Source organism: Alexandromys fortis, unplaced genomic scaffold (assembly GCF_014885135.2).
Source record: "Alexandromys fortis isolate MF-2015 unplaced genomic scaffold, M_Fortis_MF-2015_v1.1 scaffold_16, whole genome shotgun sequence".
Classification (NCBI taxonomy): Eukaryota; Metazoa; Chordata; class Mammalia; order Rodentia; family Cricetidae; genus Alexandromys; species Alexandromys fortis.
The window spans coordinates 5,617,424-5,627,901 of NW_026067893.1; the positions used below are offsets into that span (position 1 = coordinate 5,617,424).

Genomic DNA, 10,478 nt, shown 5'->3' on the forward strand with positions numbered 1-10,478 from the left:
GGTTCCCGCCCAGACAGGTGACAGCTTCTTTCCTTTGCCCCAGGGATGGTTAGCGCAAGGCCTGCCTGAGAGGAACCTGGGAGCCAGATCTGAAAGAGAACTTTTACCTGTTGTTCAATGTGTTATCCCATCCACCTGAGACCTTATGACAAGAAACTGGAAAGCCCATAGGCCTCTCCTCTCCTCCCACCTCACAGAAGCAGGCAGGCTCTGTACAGTCCATGTCTTTCCCACCATAGGCCAGGATATGGACTTAAATGTGTTACTTCCCCCCCTGGATGTCTTGCTTCTCCCACATGCCGTCTTGAACTGGCCTCATTCCAGGTAAATTAAATTCTGTTTTTTGTTTCTCATCATCCTGGAGGGAAAGTTTGAGTGAATTTGCTCTGAACTCTTACCCATTAAATTTTACTGAGTTCCTGCAAAAGAGGTCTTAGGTTGTGTAGATAGTCTGAAGGCCCACATGTCAATCTGAGAGGGTTGGTGTCACCCTCATTATGAAATTGAGGAAACCAAATCATAGTGCTATCTAACTTGCCCGAGGGAAAAGATAGATGGAGCTTGAGGGAGAAAGGTCATTGGCTAATAAAGAAACTGGCTTGGCCCATTTTATTGGTTAGAACATAGGTGGGTGGAGTAAACAGAAGAGAATGCTGGGAGGAAGAGGAAGTGAGGTCAGAAGTAATGCAGTGCCTCTCAGAGCCAGACGCCTCAGACAGAGAAGCATGCTCCACTCTCCTGGGCAGATGCATGCAATGAAGCTCCTCTGACCCAGGATGGACGTAGGCTAGAATCTTCCCAGTAAGCGCACCTTGGGGTGCTTACACAGATGATTAGAAATGGGTTAAATTAATATGTGAGAATTAGCCTAGAAGAGGCTAGATAGAAATGGGTCAAGCAGTGTTTAAATGAATACAGTTTGTGTGTTTTATTTCGGGCATAAGCTAAGCAGGCGGCCAGGGTGCTGGGGACGCAGCCCCGCCGCTCTTATTTCAACGGGAGCTTACAAGGAAGGAGGGTTTGATTCAAGACTTCCCACATCAAACTCTAAGAGGAGATAAATAGTATCTATGCATTCTGTAGTCTATGCATTTTGTGGTCTCCTTCTGGGCCAGGCCTGAGCTAAGGCTTGTTTAAGGGTGTGCATCTGAAGGAAGGGCAGCAGTAACTGGCATTCTTTCCTTCCTCTTCAGACTCTCAGCACTTCACAAATCTTAGTCACTAAGACTTAGTGCATCTAAGATAAATGAGAACCTCAAATGCTGATTTCCCAGACCATGTTCTGGCTCAGAAAGTCTGGAGTGGGGCCCTAGATCTGTGTTCCTAACTTTCTGGAGACTGGTGGTTTGAAAGAGAAAGCTTTGAGAAGCCTAGCAAGTCTACCATACCAAAATATCTAAGTATCAGATGTGTGTGAGTGGCCAGACTTTTCCCAAATGAAAGTGGTGGAAGATGGGAAGTCAACCGTCTAGATTAGTGTGGATAGGCCCGGGAAATGGCTGGGCCATCTTACCTGGGATAGATGTGGCCTTCCAAAAGCCCTGGTGTCCCTGTGATATGTCAGGTGGTGAAGAGATGACTCCCCCCCATATAATCTTCTCGCCGTGATCTATGCAGAGAGAAGGTTAATATTTACTCAGTACTAATGGCTCCTGGTCCTCCAAGTCCAGGAGAAGAAGATGGGGTATGCTGGTTGGCAAGAAATCTTTTCCTAGACATTACTTTACTTTTTCCAAGATTTTTCTGTAAAATGTATTGAGCAGATAGTAACTGCCATGGTTGCTATGATCATCATATGAAATCTATCGTCTTGTGTGTTGTGTGTTTGTGTATGCATGCATATGGAGGTCATTGGAGAGACTGCTGTTCACCTTAGTTCTGAGACAAGGTATCTCCCTGATTCAGCTAGACTGGCTGACCTCCTAGGCCCAGGAACCCTCCTGCCTCTATCTCCCGTGTTGGGGTTCCAGGCACATGTCACCACCCTCAGCTTTTACAAGGTGTTCTGGGGCTTGAAGCTCAGGTCTTCATGCTTGCACGGTGAGCATTTTGTCAACTGAACTCTATCCCTGGGGCCTTAAGACTAATATTGTTGGAATGCTTCTTTGAGTGGATTTTGTATAAAGGACTAGATTTACACAGTCTCCTATAATCCACCCTCCCATACTGCTTTGGAGGAAACCTGCACCATTTGGGTCCAAGGTCTTACAAATAACATTAAGTACATTTAGAATTGTCAGGCTTTTCTTCCTGTGTGAGTGGACCCCGTGTCTTCCCAGAGGGTCATGTGACTTGTTCGGTAACATGAAAGCTGTCAGTGATATTGCTGGATCAACATCAAGGAGCTTTTTGACTGGCCACTTTCTACCTATTTTCTGTAAGACTCAGAAAGGAACAACATCGGTTAATTAGTGGCACTGAGCAGAAAGCAAGTCATGGTCTCTGGGGACACTTCACTCTCTTATAAGTTCTGGGCATGAATGGTCAGGAGCTGAGCCTACCAGAGTTGTATAATGATACTCTGTTAGATTCTATCCATGGCTTCCAGGACACGTTCTGAGGTCCCCTTGAAATCTAGGTTCTGTGTTGGAGCTGAAAGCCCTACTGATCACGCATGCCTAGTTTGGCGCTCTTTGCCATTGTACTAGTGACTTTGCTTCAAGCTACTAAGCTCATCGTGGGGTTCCGTGCCCTCTGGAACATCTCTCATCCATTTAGTGTGCAAAGGCTGGGGCAGGCCTCCAGATTGCTGTGGACAAGCTCCAATCAGAGCCAGTGGGTCTTGGGAACTTGAGCTGGGAGTTCACTTACGCCAGCTCAGCATGCAGTGCTGAGGAGTCTGTTGCCGTTTTCATTGACCAGGTCCATAGAGAAGACATTTCTGCTCTGTTTGGACTGGCGTGCCCAGAGCAGCAGAGGTAGAGAATGTAGTGTGCTAAAAACATTGCCTGCGTTTCGACTGAAAGGGGGTGAGTGTACCATTAAAGATACCAATTTCATTTACCTCTTCTTATTGGTTTTTTACATTTCTCATTAAAAGATTAATTGTATTTATTCATTGTACATGGAACTGCATTATATAAGACCATCTTCAGACTAGTATATATTATACATCTAATCTCATTAGTCTCTGGCAAAAATCATCTTATCACAATTGCTGTCTAGGTCATGGTTTCTAGTTTTTTGAGATCATGAAGCTAAAAGAGTTAAGTCTTTAAAGACTTTCAAGGAAAAAGGATTAGTTCATGAACGCTATTGCTCCTGCTTATTTGACTTTGATGGATGTAGACTCATTCGTTACTCTCTTATCTTGGCAGCCACATGGTCTGGAGAATTTCAGATAGACAAAAATGTTTGTTTTTAAAGATAGCAATATCAATTGTTAAAAGAGGCATCCTTGGTGTGTATAATAAATTATTCAGTAGCCAGGAGAAAATATATCATGGCAGTTTGCTTTCAGCTACAGCAAATGAGGGAGATGTGCTGTTTATGTGTAATGGGATTTGCTTAGTCAATGTCCTTGGATACCACACCATCTGAGAGAGGATGGGGAGAGTGACTAGGGAGGAGCATTGATGATCTCACCCCTTCAGTGCTTTAGAACTCTCTGGAATCGTTGCTGTAAAATTCAGCTGACTTTTGAATTTGAAATATCTATCTCTCTGCATTTGACACCTCTCTGGCTATTTAAACTCTACTCTGAAGGCGTAAGTCACAAAACAATCCCACACTAATTCAGAATTATGGATAAAGCGTTATTTATTTAAGGAGAAAACTTAAAGATCACTGTCCTAGACAACAGCCCTCTGCACGACTAGGAACAGAGTCTAGCAGCTGGAAGCAAGAGAGAGAGAGAAGGAGAGAGAGAGAGAGAGAGAGAGAGAGAGAGAGAGAGAGAGAGAGAGAGAGAGAGAATGGCTACTGCTGCTTTTTTAAAGCAAAAGAGACCATGCCCAAGTGGGCTGGATTCTTAAAGGCTATTGGCTATTGGTCCTTTTCTTTAAATAAGAGAGTTTTAAATTCAATACAAAACTATATACACTAGGAACAGATATCAAGTATAATTAGAATTACAACCACCATAAACAATATTAAGCAAGGAACATATGCTAAATGTTTTAATAAACATTCTATTTTATGAAGCCTAAATTTTATATAGGAAATGGCTTGGCTAGATCATAAGAAGATGGTAACTATCACTATCTAATCTTCAACCCCATAGAAGGCTTGAGAAGTGAGATAATATTACTTGAGCAGGCAGAAAGTACAATCAAGTAGCTTCCAAAGTGAGCAATATATGACAGAGACAATTAGCTAACTGAGCAATCACCCAAAGTCTCATTTTGCAATGCTGAAGCAACCAACTTTGGCTAAGGCCTAGCATAAATGACAGGCCATTTTCAAAAGCAGGAAAAATTTCAAAACCATCTTATCCTGTCTTGGCAAGATTTGACAGTCCTGCTTAATCATTTCTGGATATCATGTAACTTGTCAGTGGTTGAGGCATTGTTAGTTCCTTGCCCAAAGGCCACTTTTGCCAAAAAGAAAACAAGCTCCAAGTGGAGTGTCTTCAGTGCTCAACATTCTCCCGGGAATAGATTGGTGCAATCATGTCTCATATCAACAGAATCCTAAGTTATTTAAATGTCATGTTCCACAGATCCTTGAAGTGGTTGAAGATTACCTATCTAGACAGAATACAATCTCTATGTATCTAAAGAACCTAATTGATCTGACTGTATATACAACAAACATGAACAACTATTGATTAATTAATTATTAACTATTGAATTAATTATTATTAACTATTGAATAATTAATACCTGTATAACTTAAAGACTAAAGTTTCATGTCCGAATATTGAATAATCTGTAAACAAATGTATAACAAATTGATGGATGTGGGTCTTGTATTTATCTGTTGCTTTCATTGGTTAATTAATAAAGAAAACTGCTTGGCCCTAATAGGACAGAAAATTAGGTAGGCAGAGTAGACAGAACAGAATGCTGGGAGAAAGAAGCTGAGTCAGTGAGTCACCATGATTCTCCCACTCCAGACAGACGCAGGTTAAGATCTTCCCTGGTAAGCCAGCTCATGGTGCTACACAGAATATTAGAAATGGGTTAGATCAATATGTAAGAGCTAGTCAATAAGAGGCTGGAACTAATGGGCCAAGCAGTGTTTAAAAGAATACAGTTTCTGTGTAATTATTTCGGGTAAAGCTAGCTGGGAAGCGGCCCGCCGCTCCTTACAACAACAAATGAGGGAAATGACCTCAAAATGTAAACAATCTATAAGTATCTTGATCAGAGGTAGGAGTAATACATAATTCAACATGAAAATATACTCTAAAAGTTATATCAATATACAAAATGTCCTAAACTGAGGAAGAAACATGCATATATATAATCTGACAAAATAACTTTGCATAGGTGTACAAATGTAAACAAAAGTAACAGATATAATTCGAACTTGTATCAATATACAAAAACTATACCAATGTAAATTATTCATAAATAATAGCTCATGAGTATTCACTCTATTACCTACTATTACTATCCACCCTTTTTTGAACAAACATAGTTTTTACCCTAACCTTCTATCTAATACAAGTAATAATCAACAACCTCTAAACAGTGTCCCAACCCTATGGACAAACTTTTTTGGGATGGGGGTGTCATCTTCTAGAATTGCTTTCTGCTGTCATGGAGGTGATGTTCTCTTAATGGGATCCTGAAAAATTAAAGTGATGGCTAAGTTTCAAAATTACTATCTTGCATAGTTGCAAACAATTTCTGAGCAGTCAATAGATAGTTTTTTTTCAAGGTTCTTATTTGAAGTTCATGAGAAAGTTCACCATTTCAGTAGCTGGTACCCCAAAAAGCGGTCTTATAGTAGCACTGTCTGCATCATGATGTCATCTCAACTAGGTGGAGTTGTTGCTGTGGGGCCCCATCTTCTTCCTAGAAACTTCAACGATTACTGAAGGAAAATGATCTGTAGGAAAATCTATTGTTCATCATAGAAAACTTAAACATCATTCATATAAACATACATTCAATGAAGGAATATGATATGGACAAAATAGGCATGCAGAAAGTAAATATTTTTCCTAAAGTCTTTCTTCTGTCCCATACCAGATGGCTCCCAATATGAGATAGAAACTCTGAATGTTTCTTCTGACAACAAGCTTGGATTTAGATCAGTACAGAGCCATTGTCCAACTCCAAACCAGCTGAATATATAGTGTGTGTGTGTGTTTGTAAATGTAAGTATAACCCATACCTGGATTCATAAACCATATTCTGTTTTCTAGATTCTCTTAGTGAATAGTTATTTTTTCTTCTGTCAACATTCAAACATCCAAAGTTTCTTGAATTTTTGATAATGTGTATTTTCCTGTAAAGATAAGAGTAGAGCCCTCTCCTAACTCTTATGAGCTTTACTTACCATCTGTATGATTGTTACCACTGCCAATGAGCTGTCATTTCTCTTTTTCAAGAAGTTTCTTCTTTTCAAAGTGAATCTTTATTAATATTGATGGTATCCATAATTTTTTTCTCCTGTGGAAACAAGAGTGAAACCCTTTCCCCAACATAGTACATCTCTTGGTTTCCATTGTGAGGTCAACACATTCTTGAAATATTCTGGTTGATTTAATTCAGAAGTTTTTTCCATTATCCAATGCCTCTCTGCTGCTGTCAATCCTTTCTCATTAGCATTAAGAAAAATTAAGGTTAACAAAACATTATGCAATCTATTTCTGGGGGTATTTTCCATCCCTTACTGTTTGTTCAGCATATCCTTTATAGTACAATTTGACATTTCTATAACTGCCTGACCTGTAGGATTATTTGGTATAACTGTAATGTGCTTTATTTTATAATAAGCAAAAAACCATTTCATTGTCTTAGATACATATGTCAGATGATTGTCTGTCTTTATTTGTGCAGGTATACCCATGATGACCATAACTTCCAATAAATGTGTGATTACTGAATCAGCCTTTTCTGAGCTCAAGGCAGTTGCCCATTGAAAACCTGAATATGTGTCTATGGTGTGGTATACATATTTTAATTTACCAAATTCTGTAAAGCGGAACACATCCATCTGCCATATCTCATTCTTTTGAGTACCCTTTAGGTTACTCCCTGTAGGCAATGGTGTTTGATTATAGAAAGAGCAAGTAGGACATCTCTTTATAATTTCCTTAGCTTGTTTCCATGTAATAGAAAACTCTTTCTTTAAACCTTTGCTATTGACATGATGTTTTTTATGAAATTCAGAGGCCCACACACATTTCCAATCAATAATTGATCAATTTCTGCATTACTTTGTGCTAAAGGACCTGGCAGGCCTGTATGGGATCGGATGTGTGTTATGTATATAGGACAAAGCCTATTCCTGACTATGTCTTGCACCTGGATGAACAAAGAAGTCAATTCTGTATCATCTGGTATAAATTCAGCAGTTTCAATATGCAAGACAACTCTTTCTACATATTGTAAATCAGTAACTATATTGAGAGGTTCTTTAAAATACCTTAATACCATAAGAATAGCATATAATTCTGCCTTCTGGACAGAATTATAAGGGCTTTGTTTCACCTTACTTAATTCTTCTGATTTGTAACCTGCCTTCCCTGATTTATTTGCACCAGTATAAAATGTAAGAGCTCCAGTTATTGGTGCATCATGTACAATTCAAGGAAGAATCCAAGAAGTTCTCTTTATAAGGTTAAGTCTATCGCTTTTGAGATAATTGCTATTAATTTCTCCCAAAATATTAGCACAAGCTCTTTGCCAGGGTTCATTTTCTTCCCATAACTTTTTAATTTCATCAGCAGTAAAAGGCACTATAATCTCTGCTGAGTCTATACCTGCTAATTGACAAAGTCTCAATTTACCTTTTATAATTAATTCAGAGACTTTTTCCACATAAGTTTTTAATTTTTTACTTGGTTTATGTGGTAAAAAGATTCATCATATGATGATATTGTCTCTCTGCATTAAAATTCTTGTAGGAGAAATTCTCGAAGCCAATGCAACTGGAATACAATGAAGATTAGGATTCACCCCATCCACATGAGTCTCCTGTAATTTCTCCTCAACCATTGTCAATTCCTTTTCCCCTTCAGCTGTTAATTCTCTGAGACTATTCAAGTCTTTATCACCATCTAAAATTTTGTTTAAATGAATTATTATATCAGGTGTTATCCCAACACCCAGTCATAGACTGGGAATGTCTCCTAATAATCTTTGAAAGTCATTAACAGTCCGCAACTGGTTTCTCCTAATTTGTGCCTTTTGTGTCTAATTTTCTGTAAGTCTATTCTGTAATCTAGGTAATTAACAGACTCTCCTCTTTGAATCTTTTCAGGAGCAATTTGTAAGCCCCATTTATGCAAGACTCTCTTTACTTCTTAAACATCCTGTCTAAAGTATCTGTATTTGAATCAAATGACAAAATGTCATCCATGTAATGGTAGATTATAGACTTAGGAAATAGCTTACATATTATTTTCAATTGCTGGCTGACAAAGTATTGGCATAAGGTGGGGCTATTGAGCATTTCCTGTGGGAGGATGGTCCATTGATATTTCCTAGTAGGCTGAGAATTATAAGTAGGCATTGTGAAGGCAAACTTTTCTCTGTCCTTTTCTTGTAAAGGTATAGTAAAGAAACAATCCTTTAAATCCTTGGACATAATCTTTACAGCATGCATATTACTTTCCTGGAGAAACATTCTATCAATCAATCTGTCATACCCCTTTGATAGAGTCCAATTAATACATTCAATGGTGCAAATTCTCTCAAATAATGTTTCAGCACCCACTGTCATTGATTGGGTTGTATGCACCAAATCAGCTGTTTCCTTCTCCAGAGTTCTAAATCTTCCTTTAAGTAAATTATTATCAGTCTGTACCATTTCCAAAAGTATCTCAGTTGACCGAGTTTTGTTAGTTAAATTGGTTGTATCCTTCTTCAGATTTCCAACCTCTTTCCTGAGAAATGTGGTTTTAGTCTGAAAAGATGGTACCATTTCTATAAATGCCTCATTTGTACCCTATTGTCAATCCATATTTTTACAAAAAATATTGAGGACAAGACTAATCCCCAGAATCAGAAATGGTGATGCAGAAGGGACATTATAGATAAGTCTTGTAAAACCTCACACATGGTGTAAGTAAAGAGGCTATTGAAACCTTAAAGGTTAGGTTGTCTGACATATTGCCCTTTTAAATTAGCAACTTATGATCTATATTTAGTATATTAAATTTTACCTGTGGTTTAATCAGCTGGATTGGGCTCAATAACCGTAACTTGTCAGTAGGTGTCTTGGGCCACCTACAAAACTAACCCAACAGTCTGAAATCTGATTTGAGAGTGAAATGCTGAAAGATAAACCACAGCCTGTGTGCTCTGCAGATGTCTCTGGAGCAGTGGACTAGGCAAATGCACACAGATCATTAGAAAGAAACAAATAGCTGGCTCAGACCAGGGAAACCCACATCTCACCCTAATGTCCGTGGTGTGCCCTGGTGGGAGGCAAACAGTAAGGTGCATGGGGACTTGAAGCCAAAAGAGAAAATATAAATAACTGCGGCTGATCTGTAGCAAGAAAAGCAGCTGCACAAGATTCTAAATTGAACTGCTCTATCCACACACAGGCTGCGGCTGGCTGAGGGAGGGCTCATGCCAAACTGAGCGCACTCTGAGCTGGCAGTGATCAGCAGAGCTTGGGGGTTCTAAAACCAAATGTTGGACACCAGATGAAGGTGTATGTCATAAAACAATCCCACACCAGTTCAATTATGGATAAAAGGGTTATTTATTTAAGGGGAAAACTTACAGATCACTGTCCTAGACAACAGCCCTCTGTACTGCCAGGAACAGAGTCTAGCAGCTGGAAGCGGGAGCAGGAAGTGAGAGAGCAAGCACATGGCTACTGCGGCAGCTTTTTAAAGCAAAAGAGACCACACCCAAGTAGGCTGGTATCTTAAAGGCTATTGGCTGAAGGAGCAGATTGTGTTCCCACAACACTACTCCTCCTTCAAGGTCAGTTCCAAGTGTTGTTGAGGCAACTTCTGCCCTCTGCATTCATTTTGCCTGTTCATAAATCCTCCTGAAGTAATTTATCATTAATTTGTATGAATGTGTATCTTTGTGTATGTAAATTGGTCTCCTTTTTGTAGGAAGTCGAAAAACAGACTAGAAAATATTTCTTTCTCAGGCATTGAATTCTGCTATTATTTAAGTTCATTTATAAAATTTGTTTTATAAGCTTTACTGTGGTGAGATTGAAAACCCACAATCCCTGGGCACAATCCCCATGCCTTCAATCCCAGCAATCAGGAGGCAGAGGTAGGCAGATCTCTGTGAGTTCGAGAACAACTTGGTCTACAAGAGCAAGTTCCAGGACAGCTGGGGCTATTACACAGAGAAACCCTGCCTCAAAAAAAAAAACAAAAAAGATCG

General features: G+C 39.3%; 1 pseudogene; it reads left to right on the forward strand.

Moving 5' to 3' along the window:
• The first annotated feature begins 2,537 nt into the window (after positions 1-2,537).
• The window catches only part of LOC126504003 (guanylate cyclase 2G-like), a 34,436-nt pseudogene continuing 26,495 nt past the window's right edge, over positions 2,538-10,478 (forward strand).